We start from the raw sequence: 16,267 nt of genomic DNA, 5'->3' as shown, positions 1-16,267 counted from the left end.
TTCTTCACTTGACGATTGTTCCACGACAGTCACTTCCTTTCTTTTCTCTTTCACTTTTGGCCTTCCTCCCTCGTTCAAACCTTCTTTGCCCTTTTCTTTTATCGGTGAGATACTTAGTCTTCTTTTTGCACCGTGTCCGTTTGATGGACCTGCGATCTTTTCTATAGAGGTTTGAACTCTTTCGTTCTGCTCTTCTTTGTCCCCACCTTCAGGGGAATCAGTCACGTTTTCTTTTTCTTTTTCTGTATCGTCTGTTTCTGGGAAAGCCCCCTTCTGCTCAGGCTCTCCTGCCTTCTCACCCTTTTCGAGCCCTTCGTCACCGTTACTTTCTTCTGGCTCTGTATCACTTTCAGCTGCTTCAGGTTCTTTGTCACCTTCAGCTGCTTCAGGCCTTTTGCTACCCTCCGCTGCTTCAGGCTCTTTGTCACCTGCAGCTTCGTCGTCGCTGTCTGAACTTTCTCCTTGGTCTTCCCCAAGCGAGTCCGACTCTTAGTTCTCCAATAATATTTCTTTCTCTCCTGCTTCTGCTTGTTCGCTTTCAGTTCGCTTCTGTTCTTTCTCAGCACTCGGCACTGTTTTATCAGGCACTGGCAATTTCAGCGCTTCAACTTCCTCATCTGTTGGACACAGCACCTTCTTTGTGTGACTGGCGTGAATCCAGTTGGGAACCCCCGCGCACTTCACAGCGGTAGTTGTCGTCAGGATCACTTGGAAAGGGCCTTTCCAACGGGGTTCCAGACACGACTTCCTCACGTGCTTCTTTATCACGACCCAGTCACCTGCTTTCAGTGCGTGTCCTGGACCTTGGATCGGTGGCAAGGTGGTCGCTTCCACCTGGTGAGAGAAAGAGCGAACCACGTCAGCCAGTCCTTTGCAGTAGTCTAACACCATATCATCTGTAATATTCAAAAGCATGTTTGCGGGAACTGCAGGAAGTCTCATAGCCCTGCCCATGAGAATTTCGTGCGGAGACAGTCCAGTTTTTCTATCAGGAGTGTTTCTCATTGACATTAGCACTAAAGGCAATGCGTCAGGCCATTTCAAATTTGTCGATGCACATATTTTTGCCATTCTCGATTTCAGCGTACCATTCATCTGCTCCACCAGTCCTGATGCCTCAGGGCGATAGCTACAGTGCAGCTTTTGCTCAATGTTCAGTGCTTCGCAGAGTAACTTTATCACCTCGTTATTGAAGTGACTTCCCCTATCTGATTCTAAAGAGATCGGGAATCCGAAACGTGGTATTAACTCCCTCAATAATAGCTTGGCAACTGTAAGGCTGTCGTTTCTACGTGTGGGGTATGCCTCAATCCAATGACTAAAAATGCACACAATCACCAACACATATCTTAAACCTCCATGCACAGGCATCTCAATGAAGTCCATCTGCATACGACTAAAAGGACCACTTGCCCTACCAATGTGACTCGCGTTCACAACTGTTCCCTTTCCTGGGTTCATCTGCTGGCAAGTGACACATCGATGGCAAACTGCTTCTGCAGCTTGACGAAATCTGGGGTTAAACCAATCGGTTTTGAACAATCTTATCATGGCATCTCTCCCTAGGTGAGCTTGCCCATGATAGAACCGCGCAAGCTGTGATAAGAGACTATTTGGCAAAACAAATTTTCCCTCATGTGAAACCCATAACTCGTCTTGTCTCTTTATACATTGTGATTTAATCCAGGAATCTCTTTCATCCTCCCTGACATTACCTTGTAGTGCTTTTAGTTCTTCTATAGTATCTACGACCTTCAAGGCAAATGCTTCAGCTGGTTCGAGTTCTGGTTCACTTATTGTATTCCAATCATCCCTTAGCAATATACAGTTCAAAGCACAAAATCTTGCGACTTGATCTGCATATGCATTTCCCAGAGACACATAGTCCTGTCCTTTCGTGTGAGCACTGCACTTTACCACTGCAACTTCAGCTGGCACTTGAATGGCATGTAACAATTCCCTTATTCTCTCCCCGTTCTTCACTGGGGATCCTGAAGAAGTCAGGAAACCTCTCTGCGACCATAGTTGTCCAAAGTCATGCACAATCCCAAACCCATATTGACTATCAGTGTAAATGGTGACTTTCATCAATGCAGACAATTGACATGCTCTAGTAAGGGCTACAAGTTCTGCTACTTGTGCAGAATAGACTCCTTGGGGCCATCCCGCTTCCAAGACCCCTGTCACAGTACATACAGCGTATCCTGCTTTCAAAATTCCCATCCCATCTCTTAAACATGAACCATCAACAAAAAGAATTTGGTCATTTTCATCAAGTTTTGTATCTTTGATGTCCGGTCGGGGTTTTGTGCAAAATTCAGTCACCTGAAGGCAGTCATGCTCGACGTCTTCAGCGTTCTCAATTTCAGCATTTTCTCCAGGAAGCAAGGTAGCTGGATTCAAAGTGGTGCACCTTTTCAGCTGCACATTCGGTGAGCCCAGAATAGTCGTTTCATACCTTGTGAGTCTTGCTCCAGTCATGTGCTGCGTTCGGGAGCGGGTCAAAAGTATCTCAACTGAGTGAGGGACCATGACTGTTACTGGGTGTCCCATCACTATTCCTTCACTCTGAGTGAGGCTGATACCAACTGCTGCTACGGCGCGCAAACACCCTGGGAGTGCTGCTGCAACCGGATCCAAAGTAGCTGAAAAATACGCTACTGGTCTGTTTACGCCACCATGGGCTTGAGTCAAGACAGACAAAGAACATGCATCACGTTCATGACAAAACAATGTGAAAGGCTTCGTGTAATCAGGCATACCTAAAGCTGGAGCCCTGCACATGCATTCCTTTAATTCAACAAAAGCATCCATCTCATCCCCTTTCAGTTCGATCTGATCCAAGGCATCCTTCTGGGTCAATTTCAGCAAAGGCTTCGCTAGAGTCGAGAAGTTGGGAATCCACTGGCGACAGTAGCCCACCATTCCCAAAAACTTCCTCACCTCCTTCCTTGTCTTTGGTGGACTCATTTGAAGTACACTTGTAATTCTTTCCTTCATTATTCTCCGTGACCCTTTCTCTATTTGGTGACCCAAGTATTTCACTTTCTTCTGACAGAACTGTAATTTGGAAGGAGACACCTTGTGTCCATTCCCTCCCAAATGGTTCAACAGAGCAATGGTATCGGCTGTGCAGCCACTTTCTGTCTTTGATGCAACCAGTAAGTCATCAATGTACTGTACTAGGGTTGACTCGAACGGCAATTCTAATTCTTCCAAATCTTTCTTTAGGACTTGATTGAATATCGACGGTGACTCAGAAAACCCCTGAGGAATTCGACACCAACTGTACACTCTGTCTAGGAATTTGAAACAAAAGAGGAATTGGCTGTCCTCATGAAGAGGCACAGAAAAGAATGCTTGTGACAAATCGATGACTGAGAACCACTCAGCATCGCAAGGGATCTGAAACATTATCACAGCTGGATTCGGTACCACAGGACAGCACTTTATTATGATGTCATTTATTTTCCTCAAATCCTGCACGAGTCGGACTTTCCCACTTGGCTTTATTAGTCCCATTATCGGCGAATTACATGGGCTGCCTAATACTTCTTTCAGTACTCCCTGCTTCACGAATTCGTCAATGAGTTGGGCAACTTTCATGAGGATATCTTGTGGCATGTGGCATTGTGGGGTCTGGGGAAAGATCGCATTGGGCTTTACCATCACTTTTACTGGTTCTACTCCTTTCATCAATCCCACCTCTTTCCCTGTCATGTCCCACACTTCCTTTCCGACTGTTTCCCGTAATTCTGCTGGGATATCTTCTTCAGTTATCATCGGTAAAAGACAAATCAGAGGATACTCTTCGTCAACTGTTTCCATCTCATCACCCTCTACACTGTCCTCTTCTTCCCCATCACTGCTCGTCTGTATTGTTATTCCCTCGTTCGAACACATTATCGAACAACCCAATTTGCACAATAGATCTCTTCCTAACAGTGCTATCGGGCTTGAGTCACATACCACAAACTGATGTACCCCTTGATAGTTACCAATGTTGACTGGTAACGGATCTGTTATTGGGTTCGTCAGATGTCTGTTTGCTACTCCCACCACTTGAACTGTCCTCCCTGAGAGTGGCAAATTTGGTACTTCACTGCTCTTAACGGTTGAACGTGTGGCTCCCGTGTCAACCAAGAATGAGACACGATGACCCATTACTCTTCCTTCTACGTACGGACCCCTTTGATCAATTTCTAGAGATGCCGCAAGCACACAATCTCCTTCCTCTTCTGAGCTTTCACTCTCCCATACATTGTTTATTCCACTCTCACTGTGTAATGGGAACTGTTGTACTGTGCCGTTTGTACTCATTACCTGACCCGTTACCTGTGGAGGAACCATCACTTGCTGCTGACTCATTGGTGCCAAAGGTATTTGCATTTGCTGATTCGGTACCATAGGTAACTGCTGTTGCATCGGCTGCATTTGCGTCATTTGCATACGGGGCATCTGCATCTGCTGCGGCTGCATAGGTTGTAATCCCTGCAATTGATTTATGGTCTGAAAATTTGGGTTTGGACCTCTCATTTTTGGTCCTCTCATTGTGTGAAATGCATTGACATCATTGTTTTGCTGACCAACACCTACACCTCCACCTGCACCTTCCTGCACTACCATCGGGCACTCGCGTTTCCAATGACCTACGTTTCCGCACGCGTGACACGGCATCACCTTCTTCATTGCCTGCACACCCATCACAACAGTGTTCAAATCCGGACCATTATTCACAAAACCTCCTCTGCCTCTGCCTCTGGCCTGTGGTTGAAACGCCATGTTTCCTTGCAACTGCGGCTGCGGTTGCTGAAACGCCATGTTTCCCTGCAACTGCGGCTGCGGTTGCGGTACCTGCTGTTGGAACCCTTGCATCCCTGGCAACCCTTGCAGTCCTTGCAGACCTTGCAAGCCTGTCTGAGCCGCCTTAAGCTGCATCATCATCACCTTCTCTTTCAGCCTTTTCTGTTTCACCTCAATTTCGTCGCTACAGTATTTCGCATAAGTCAAGACTTCATCAATCGGTTTCGACTGCCAGCAGATCAAATGCGATTTTATCATCTGACTTATCTCTGGTCTCAGCCCTTCCACAAATCTGAACACAAAATGAAGCATATCCTTCGCCTCGATTGCTTCCGTGCCACTGTAATTCTTGAACGCCTTCAACAACCTTTCATAGTAACTATGAATCGATTCTTTAGCCTCTTGGGCAGTTCGATCAATTTTCTGCCAATCCACATTTTTCGCGGCAACCTTCGTCTTCAAATGCTCAATCACCTTATAGTACAGACACATCACCATAGGTGACGGTGCACCCGTCTCTCTGTCTCTCTCTGGTTCACTTGTCGGCCAACCTACAGCTCTTTTGCAATCCTCCCACAAATCTGCCGGAACCACAATCTCGAATAGAGTGTTCAGGTCTTCCCAGAGACATTTTGCAAGCTTCACAAACCTATCAGTCTGTTGATACCATTCAATCGGCTTCTCTCTCAGTTTGGGAAAATCATTTGTAAAAGACTGAATATCGCTCCTGTGCCATGGTACATGTACTAATTTCCCCCCTGCTGTCTCCCTCATTGGTAACATAGTTACTGTCTCACTACTCTGCGGTCTTTTCTCATTGTGCTCTGTAGCACTGTCCCTCCTCTTATCCTTTCTTTTTACCCATTTGCTTTCCACTTGTCTAAGCACCTCCACACTTGGGCACTCTGCAACAATTCTCTAAGGTGTGCCTTCATGCCTGCTGATCTCATGTGTTCAAAATCTGTGGTCCCAAAATCCAACCTATAGCTCCTGCTCAAGTGTTTCGTCATGCCTATGTCAATCCTGTTCCTGTCTGCTACTTCCTGCAAACTTTTATGTACCTTGTTTACTTCTTTCGTGATCTTTGGACATAGATACCTCAACTCCTCTTCCGTGTAGGACTCTAACCTGTTCACACCCATATTCCCTTCCACCAATTCTTGTGCTTCCATGTTCAGCCTCATCCTGTTCAAGTAATCTTCTCCTTTCCCACTGTCTGAACTTTGTGTGGAATTTAGACTGTTGAACCACTGTGTCAGTTGTTGCGCATTTACCCCCATCAGTGTAGCATTCACATCGACTGCCATCGATGGTTGCGGCAACGTTTCAGTGTTCAATGTTAATGGTATTATCAGTGGGGGGCTCGACCTCACCAGTGTAGACTGAGCACATATGGGACTAAACTCCATCAGGGACCCAGACCCAGTTGGCTGAGTCGCTATCGGAGTTATCCCTGGAGTGTTTTCTATGCACCTTCTTTCTGTCCCATTCTGCAGCATTGGTCCCTGACTGCTCATACCTAAGTTAGGCTGACTATACAGAGGTACCGCTGGACCTACAGTAATGGGCAGTGATATTGCATCTGGATTCTGTCCATTTCCCATATTCTGAGGCATGTTCATCCCCATATTATGGGCCATCATTGCCGGCATGCCCATCTGACTCCCCGTCATTTGAGCATGAGCGTTTCCTCCCTGCATCTGCTTTTGAGGCATCATAAACTGAGTTGATTCAGCTTGTGCCATTGTTGGGTTGTAACCATTCTGTACGCCCCTTACGGTTGGATCTAGAATCATCCCTCCACTGTTGTCACTGCTGTAGTACCCTGGCATCTGCGGCTGATAATTTTCTGCTGGTTTAAACACGGGCACATCTGGATATATTCTCCTAACCTGCGGTATCTGTGGGGTGAACAGTAAGCTCGGGTCCTTAGATCCCGATGGTGCTCCTGGACTCTGCGTTTCACTGTTCTGTACCGATGCCGGAGGGGCAGAACTGGTACTTGGACCTTGTCCATTCTCCGCATAAGGTGGTGGACGGTCGTTCAGCAATTGCATTATCAACTCCTCATCCTCTAACTCCTCTTCTCTTCTCAACTTTTCCTCGTCCTCTCTATCCTTGGAACACTTCCTGTCTGTCTTACAGGTAGCTTTCTTACCTGTCTCCTCTTCATCCTTAGTAATTGCGGGGAACAATTTTATTCCCTGCAATACATCTGACCTCCACACCTTCTGCGCATTATCCCACCTAGCATCCGCTAGTGTCTTTTCTACCTTCCTCATCCTTGTTTCAAACTTGTTCTTCTGTTGCTGTCTAGCCATGAGTTCCCAGATTGCTAGAGCCTCAAACTGTGCTAGCCTTGGAGGCACCTTCATGTCATACATCGTGAATCTCAAATTCTCTAGGACCCTTATATTGAATGTCCCATGTATCGGGAATGCTACGCTCCCATGTTTCTCTGTCCACTTGTGCCATTGCTTTAGCCAAAGACACGGAGCTACCCCTTTTTCCTCCATTACAATGTAAGCTGGTGTGCCCTCGGGCGGCGTCTCCTCCCCTACGCTCGCTTTGATGTAAGACTCCCCCTTCATTGCGCTCCTAAATGCTTTAAGGAATTTCATTTTCTCGTCTTTTAATTCACAAAGTTTATAATCAATAGGTCACTGTTATTCCACAAAATTTGTAATCAATAGGGGACTTTAATTCCCGGAATACTCTTCACTTGCCTTTCCCCTTCCAATCGAGTCCCACGGACTGCGTCCAATCCGTGCGCGACCCTTCTCTCCAACCAACCTATCCCAGCGCGGCTCTTAGTGACGTCACACTCACACACACTGCGGCTGACAAAGCCTCGCGGCTAGTCCTCCTTCACTCAGTTCCTCCCGTAACAACTTTTTGCATGTATCGCGAGCTACCAAAAACTAAAACAGATCTGTCGGTTTACTACAGGAAGGGTAACACAGTCGCTTCAGGACCTTAGGGACCTTTCACTAACCTCGGCCACTATTCGATCTCTTTCACCAGCCTCGGCCGCTATTCCGTCTTTCTCAGTCCCCACATTCGCAAGCAAATCTGACCCGCAGACCTACTCTCAACTTGTCAATGATCTGTTCTAGTGCACTTAGAATCTTGTCAAAGCCCGAAGTCGAAGTTTCTATCACTCCCTAACACACGTACCCACTCGTTGACCACGCCCGATCAACCTACTAAACCGCCCAGACCACAACATGGATCAACATACTCCGGAGTCTCTTGACCTCGCAGGGCCCGTCTCAACAACAACAACCACGTGGACCTTTTTATGCACAAAGCGCCAGACGCACATGAAGTTCGACGACTTCCCTACTCTCACACTCGGAGCCGCACCTCCGCTATCTCTATGAAGTTCGACGACTTCTTACTTCTACACTCGGAGTCGCACCTCCGCTATCCTTAAAAGAAAATCCTCGCAACCTTTTCACACACCCTGCGGCAATAAGCTGTGCAAGCGCAAGACCCTAACTTCACTCATACCATCACTAGTACCGCCAACGCTGTTTCCACATCTCCTTTCTCTCCATTCGCAAGCTTCGATATCCCGGGAAAGTCGCGGTGGACCTAGCCCATTATCATCTTGTCAATCAGTTTTATCCAAGAAAATCTAATTCAACTTCCCGAGTGGGTCCCAAAAAAATGCGTAACCGCTAATCCAACACCATGTACTCTACTAGTACAGGGTCCCAAAAGACGAAACCGTCCTCTGCTACCATCTACTGATAGAGCGGAACGTGGTAACAATTTACCTGCGTTCGGACGCTCTTTAGGTCGATGAATCTTTTGACTAAGTGGGAACTCTCTGTACTCTTAATCGATCAATCACCTTATATCGATAATCAATAACGAACATAAGCAACACCTTGAACAACATAACACTTAACAATTAATCCAGAATACATTTCGGCGAACCCTGACCTTTCAGCCAGGAATAACCACACCAGTTTATTGCAAAGTTAGTTAATTTATTTCCCTATATTAACAAAGCTAGCACGATATAGATGTGTCTCAACACCAAATGATAAACATAAATGAACATTAATAGCTGTCCATATCGTCGGAACAAGTGTAATCTATGTAGCATTTGAATCACAAGGCATTCGATAGTGGCAATGCAAAGCACTAATACGATAATCTGTAATGGGCTAATTGCGTACATTTAGTCAGCATAACAAGATCTCAAATTGCATCGTGCGACATATGGAATCCTCGTCTAACCTCAAATTAGCATCAGCATGTGGGATTTCATGCAAAAACAATTTAGCAACATCAATTTAGAAAACTCCTAGCTAGGGTCCTTATCAAAATCAGCAGTTGGTTACCTAAAAGAATCACAATGCAATTTTACAATTTCCTTTCATAATTACCAATTCCGATCAGCAATCAATGAAGTCTTCGTCTCACAGGTACCGTTTCTCGATCAGCATGGGACGGGACCAAGGGGCAGGGGTGGATGGGGCAATTGCCTCACGGCAGCCAGATAAGACTACTACTTCATGCAAAGGGGCAAATCAAAGTTAAAGTCTCTAGGGCAAGAATCATTAAAGTTTCTCGATTAGAGAAAGCATCAAAGTCTCTCAAAATGGCGTCGCAGCAAAATGGGCCATAGTAGCTACGAAGTCAAAATGGCGGGATGTCCGAGGATAGAGAGAGCTTTCCTCTCGTGCACCTGGGTTTTATAGACATCAGTTCAAGTCCCGTAGGGTCTCCATTGGAGGGTTCATAGGTTAGCTTCAAATTGACCAATCAACAACGACAGTTCTCAAGCTTTTACTTAAGCATACATTATCCTTGGAGATGGGTACGTAATTTGCAACATTGTCTCTCGATTAGCTTACTCTCAGAGCCTCCATTGTCCGCACCTGCAAGTCGACCTTGAATTAAAGAGAAAATATGCCATGCTGGCACTAACTTTAAGATAAGCATGTGAACAGTTTCTGTGGAAAAGTACAGCTTCAAGCAGAAATACACGTTTAATAGCACATTGGAAAAATACGAACAGCTAAATCGTGAGACCAGGCAGTTAGGCCAAAGCCTCCCCTAAAGTAATGCTAAGCTAAAGCATTTCAAACAAGCAAATCGTAGTATACGTTTATGATTATGTCGGATTAGTGCAATTCTAATACACCACGTTATATAAAGCACGCATATAAATGTTGGCAAACTACTCTGAGGGCACATTTTGTCCCCGTACAATCTTTATTAGTTCGGTTAATGTCACACATGATTATTTCAGCACTACGTTTATGCGTTAATAAATCAAAACCTTCATTTTCTGCTTCATCAATCTCAACCTAGTGTTTCTGTATTTAGGATAAAAATATTGTTTTTGGCTGTTTGCCAAAACCAATATACCTGTAGCATACGCACTGTTTCACATTTTTCTTGGTTATGGTATGTCACTAGTTGTCAATGTGCACTTCACACTAGATTTGTACTTTTATCTATCTGTTTGCTTTTTATAATGCACAGTAAATTGGATTGAAATGGCTGAAGATAATTACAACATGCTGGATTTCTTTGATTGAATCTCAACAATTATTTTGCTGTTTGAATGTAAATAGCATAAATGAGTTCCATGTGGAAGCCTTTGTAGGTTTTGCTTTCACTAGAAGTCTAGGCAGAGGCTGAGATTTAATGCGGAATACAGAGAAAAAGGGCCTACCCTTACTTACGTGCTCACCTAGGCAAAGGTCTACCTACCCTTTATTGGAAAATCTGTTCAGTCTCTATTAAAGGGATTTGTTCATGCTTTCTGTATGCATGCAGTACATGACATGATCCATGTTTGCATGTTTCATGCTTTTGTCTCCATGTACTGTGTGTATTGTATTCTCTGTGAGGACAAAGGTATTGGGGCAGTATATGGAGATTCCTATCCATGATCCCTTCGCAGACATTACATGCTCCCTCCAGAGTCTATACTAGCCATGAGAAAATCCCACCCAAACAGGTCCCTCTCAGAAACACCTCCAATAAGTGCTCTTGGCATCTCTGCGTGCAGACTCAAGCAGAACTGCCTCAACCAACCAGAAGTTTCTATGGGCAGACCTCATGGAAACGGACCAATCCCTTGGACAATCACAATCATCACACCCCTTCTAGGCCTTGCCACTGCACTGACACTTATTGTGCTCAGCCAAGACCAGACTGGCCAGACCAAGCATCGGGTGGTTACCCAGGAGGCTGGAAGGGTGAGGTGACAGTTCTGTTACTGGGGGGCAAGTTTTGTTACTGGGGGGGGCTGGTTTTGCAGCAGTGCTGCAATATCGGCAACCAGTAGCAAAATCAACAGGCCAGCATAATCCACTCAGCACTCGCTTTTGTTTCCAGCCTCCCTGTGTTTTGAAATATGTAATGGTTTTAAAAGCACCATTTGCAGAGTTCCTTTTATGTGCAGTAGTTTTCAGACAACAATAAAAGTGTCAAGGTACCTATGGTGATTATCCTCCCTGCTGGAGAGAGATGGGAGTTTTATCTAGTGGCAGGTTTGACTAATCTAAGGTAGCGCAGAGGGTTAATATGCCTGCTTCACAGAGTGTGTACTACGCTGTATTTTATGTGCATAGCACAGTGGGTTACTTCTTTCGTCACAGAGATCCTTTTGTTTCTGTGCACCTCATTAGTTACCATTGTAATCTAGCACAGTGAACTGTCATCACAGAGCTGCATGTAAACTACATGGTATAGGTTTGAAAGTTATTTTTTCCCAGATTTATATCATCCTAATGTTTCTAAAAAGAGTTGGATAGAACTATACTTGTATTAGTAAAGCCAACTTTATGCACTCTGTTACATTTTAAATCCTGAGTTTGTGCTTCTCCAGACCAAGTACTCTTAAATAATGCATACCAGTATGGACGACTTGTAAATCATACACCTCATAATTCCCTTTGTCTTATATCACATTTTCTACACACTGATTTATACATGAATTATGAATTGCCTCTATGTATGTGTGGTGTAAAGTGCTCCGACATCCTACCCTAGTATGAGAGGCACTATAAAACAAATGAAGTACATGTAAGAGAGGGTCTATGGAGAGATGAGGGCCACTGTTGGCGGGTGATAGTGAGGGAATCTTTGAAGGGCCCCAGAAAAGATTGTTGTATCCTAGTGCACTGTAAATTCATCATTTACTGTGCTTTAAAAGCTAATCCGATCAATATATCATGAAAGATGTACCGTTGAAGGCACCAAGTTTGACATTATTTACCAAATTGTCTTAGAGAGAAAAATCTCCCCCACCCCTCAATCTCCCACCAAAGCTTTCTTGCAGTGGTCGCTGCAATCGCTATGCACAATACGGATGCCAGTCTGATAAAACTGCTTCGGGTTTCCAGTCTGGCCATGGGCCAAGTCCACATAAGTCATTAGAAGTGTACGCTCTCACCCTGTAATATTCTTATGACGGGGCGTAGCATTAAATATCTGCACCCTGAAAGAGCAGATCTCTTTTCCATTCTATTTAAATTTGGATATGAAAAATAGGACTTGATTGATTGATCCGATTGGGGCAATGCATGCAAATGTTATTTGCTGCAGGCAGCGAATGGAGACTGCAGCCATGAACAATTCATAGGTGGGAAGATATAATTGCGTCCCTGACTATATTTAGCTAGTGTGGGGTTTCAAGCCCACTGCTTTCCAGCAAGGCAGTTCCAGGGCTGAACTGGGAACCCAAAGCAACCCTGACAATTTTGGACCAGACTTGGTGGGCGTTGTTAGGGGGGAGTGGAGGAGCACTGCCTGGCCCGGGAGGCTGAAATCGTTTGTTGCTGCTTTTGTTACTGGGGGGGGGGGGGGTGGATATTGCGGCACTGCTGCAAAACCACCCCCAATACCAAAACCGGCTCCCAATACTGCAAAACCGGCACCCACCCTTCCAGCCTCGCAGGGAAACGCCCAATACCAGTTACGGCCAGTCAGACCTTCCACTTCCATGTGTTTTGCAGACACTATAGCTCCAGAATTCACCCCGGGCCCCAGACCCTCTTTTTCCTCTACATTAATTATGGAATTACATTTAACTGGGCATGCCTTTTCCTAAGACACTACACAGGAACATGGCAATGGCATTTGCAGATTACACGCATTCATCTTTTCACCACTTAATAGACCAAGTGCTGGCAATGTGGGCACGTGTTACAGTAAATGGCATAAAATGTAGTTATTTATATGGCTAGCATTAGCAAAAGCAACATTCAGTGGACCTTCTCATTCAAGTACGACAGGACTAAACCGGAGAGTTATCTGTGCCTACACTGGGCCAATGAAAAGACTGTAGGGCTGTGGTACTGCAGAGACTATACTATTCAGGTGAATCATGGAAATTGGTTTGCAAACTCAAATAACATTTGTGCTACCAGGACAAGTTGCATGATAGCTTGGAAAGGCACTTTTGTGTCAGAGAGATCCAGCAGTGTTTTCTTGGAGAACATTTTTGTAAAGAGGATAAACAGATACAGGTTTAGTAGCTACAAGACCCCCCATTACAGACCAAGGCATTCCAATGGTGAAATGTGCTCCGAATGGAAAATTAAGAAGGGCATCTATGAAGGATATGTAAATACATAAACAAATCAGCAGCATTACGTAAGGCCCCCCACCGGTGCGGGGAGGATGGTGAGCTCCAGGGGGCCCCCTGAGCGAAAGTGGTAGGTGGTGGGCCAGAAGGGGTGGGTCTTCCATGTACTTTGCAGGCTACAAGTTTCGTTATGCCACTGAAACACACCTACAAAAGTCAATTACAATTCATTAAAGTTACACCCATGCCTACTCAAAAAAATATTACTGCCCAAAAAGGTTCAGATCTGCTCCAGCTAGAGGCCTGATTGAGATCTAGGCAGATAAGTTATGCCGTAACAATGGTGACGAATATCCTGTCTGCTGAAAAATAAATCCCATTACATTCTATGGGATTTTTATTTCAGCGCACAGGATATCTGTCACCGTGTGACAGAGTAACTTATCCACCAAGATCTCAATCAGGCCCTAAGTGTTGAAATAAGTCATGCACCACACATGGCATGCACAAGTACTGCATGGGAATCACACTTACATCCACAGAGGTTAAAAATAACATTACCAGCACAATGCTCACCTAGAACTATAAGTAGCATTGCGTGGTTGCATTTTGAATTGTAGACATCACCACCCCTTCAAAGAAGGAGTAGGGACATGTATGCCTACTAAACTTGGCTTGAGTCTTTACCTGGGTTTGCTGAATAGCATCTAGGTACATTTTACACCCATGCTTAGGCATAAATCTAGGAGTGTGGATATCTCAGCCACAGATTTACCTTTTTGAATTGGGCCACAGTGTTTCCAGCCCCCATATTTGGGTGTGTAGGATACTAAAGCACTGTTATTCTAAGAATACTGAAAGGGAGAGATATGGATGTATGTACAGACATGCGTATCCAGTGATCTTTATTCACAAGCAATATGCAATATCTTCAGCCACTCCAAGCAGTTTACCATTTTGCATTCAGATAAGTGTAGGTCTATTTCTCCTGTGCAGGGCTCAGTATTTACAGTGTTTTTGCTTAAAAAGCCATAAATGACATAGGAGCTCTTTGGAGCCACAAACGGCTGTGAGCAAAGGGTGTTCAAAATGCAGGCCTGCCAACTCACACTATGCCACCATCTGTCACTTGATGTCTGTTTACTTCTCATGATCGCTCAGTGAACAACTGATATCAGACGGTGAGCAGTAGGTGAGCTGGAGACCCCTTCTCAAGTGGGTTTCCAGTTCCTGAAAAGCTCCTCTACAACTGGGGGATGGTAACTGGCTCGAGAACCTGCTGTCTACGAAGAATTCACCCCCTGAAGGCCCTTCCTTCTTCCTTTCACGCTATGAAAAGTATTTTGAAGTTGGAAAGTCTGCAAATATGTTAATGTGTTTGATCATGTGTGTGATTAATCATCTGTTTGCAGTGCTTAATTTGAGCCAGTGTTTTCCGGTGCTCAGAACCGGCACTTGACTGACAATACCTGCACTTATGACAGTCCACCACATGGTGGTGCTGTCAGTCAAATTTAGAAATTAGCACAACAACAATTGTTTATTAATTAAATATGCATTACAAAGGGCTAATACCTGCCACTCAAGCTATTCTTATTGTGTTGAGGTGCCTACAATAGCAACAATTGTCACACTTGTAGGAGTGTGATGGTTCATATTTTTGTTGGTATTCTCATTTGCAGCCGTGGCGTGGGCAGAGGTTGGTGCAAGCTGCAGTAGCCTCCTGACGAGGACCCTGCACTTATTTTCTTTTTACAAATTAAGCACTGCCAGTTTGCTTGTGTACCTCTACCATTTCAGCACCCTAAAGCACCATTGAAGCATACCAGTCCTCTCAACATGAGGTAATGCAGAATTGAACTAGACACCAGTACAGGAAGAGAAGTGTTCTTGCATACTAAACCACATCAGAATATTTTAACTTTCACTACTGCAAGATTGTGCTTTGATACTGTGATTAGTCAAATGGGAATAAACAGCATTCTAATGAAAAGTACACAATTCAGAACTTGCAAGCGCAACTGATGATCTCCCAGCTTGTTAGAGAGGCCTATGCAGGATTGTCTAACTGTGTTTGGTATATTTATTTGTGGAATCCTCCTTAAAGGTTCTTCTTGCATGCCATCTTGTCTACCTTTGCACCCCGTGTCCTTCCTTATACACAAATACTGCATTGCAGTGCATCCACTCTCACACTTACTTGTTCTTTGCTTGTACACATCATGAAAACCTAAATTCAAAGCTGCAGGGATCTGCTCCAGTGCCCATATTCCCTGCTTCATTCACCCACTCATACAAGTCACTCTCCCTCACCAGTCCAAGCTGGTTAAATTTTGAGGTAAGGAAAGTGAGTTAATCTGCATTCTGCATCCTTCTTTTCCCACACAACACTGCTTTGCAGTATTTCCACTATATCACTCACATTCGTCCCTAGTAGTCCAACATCCTAAAATGTTGGGACAAAACATGCAATGGTGTGTGTCCTGCCTCATTTCTTTCTCATAAACACAGTACCCTATAGTGAAATAGCCCACAGCACTGTGCCTTCTCTCATGCTAAATCAAGCACTTTCTTATAATAGCCCAAAACCCTGATATCCTAGTGTGAAATGGGCAGTGGCCTGCTCCCTGTGCTTTCCTCTTTCACACCAAACACTTCACTGCTTTGCACTGCACTAAAGTGCACCACATCAATTCTGTCAATCACTGTGGCATCCCCTGGCACTCCCGGACTCTGAAACTCTATAGCGAAACTTTCAAGGTCCTGCAGCCTGCGTGCCTCCTTGCATCATCAATTCCCCAAACCTGAGCCGTTGTTCTTGTTGGACCAAGTGCACAGGGCATCCTGTGTAACAGGTGTTTCTGGGCTACCTAGAGTGAGACAGCAGACCATTTGAGTTATATG

This window comes from Pleurodeles waltl, chromosome 3_1 (assembly GCF_031143425.1).
Source record: "Pleurodeles waltl isolate 20211129_DDA chromosome 3_1, aPleWal1.hap1.20221129, whole genome shotgun sequence".
NCBI classification, from domain to species: domain Eukaryota; kingdom Metazoa; phylum Chordata; class Amphibia; order Caudata; family Salamandridae; genus Pleurodeles; species Pleurodeles waltl.
This window is presented reverse-complemented; position numbering follows the sequence as displayed.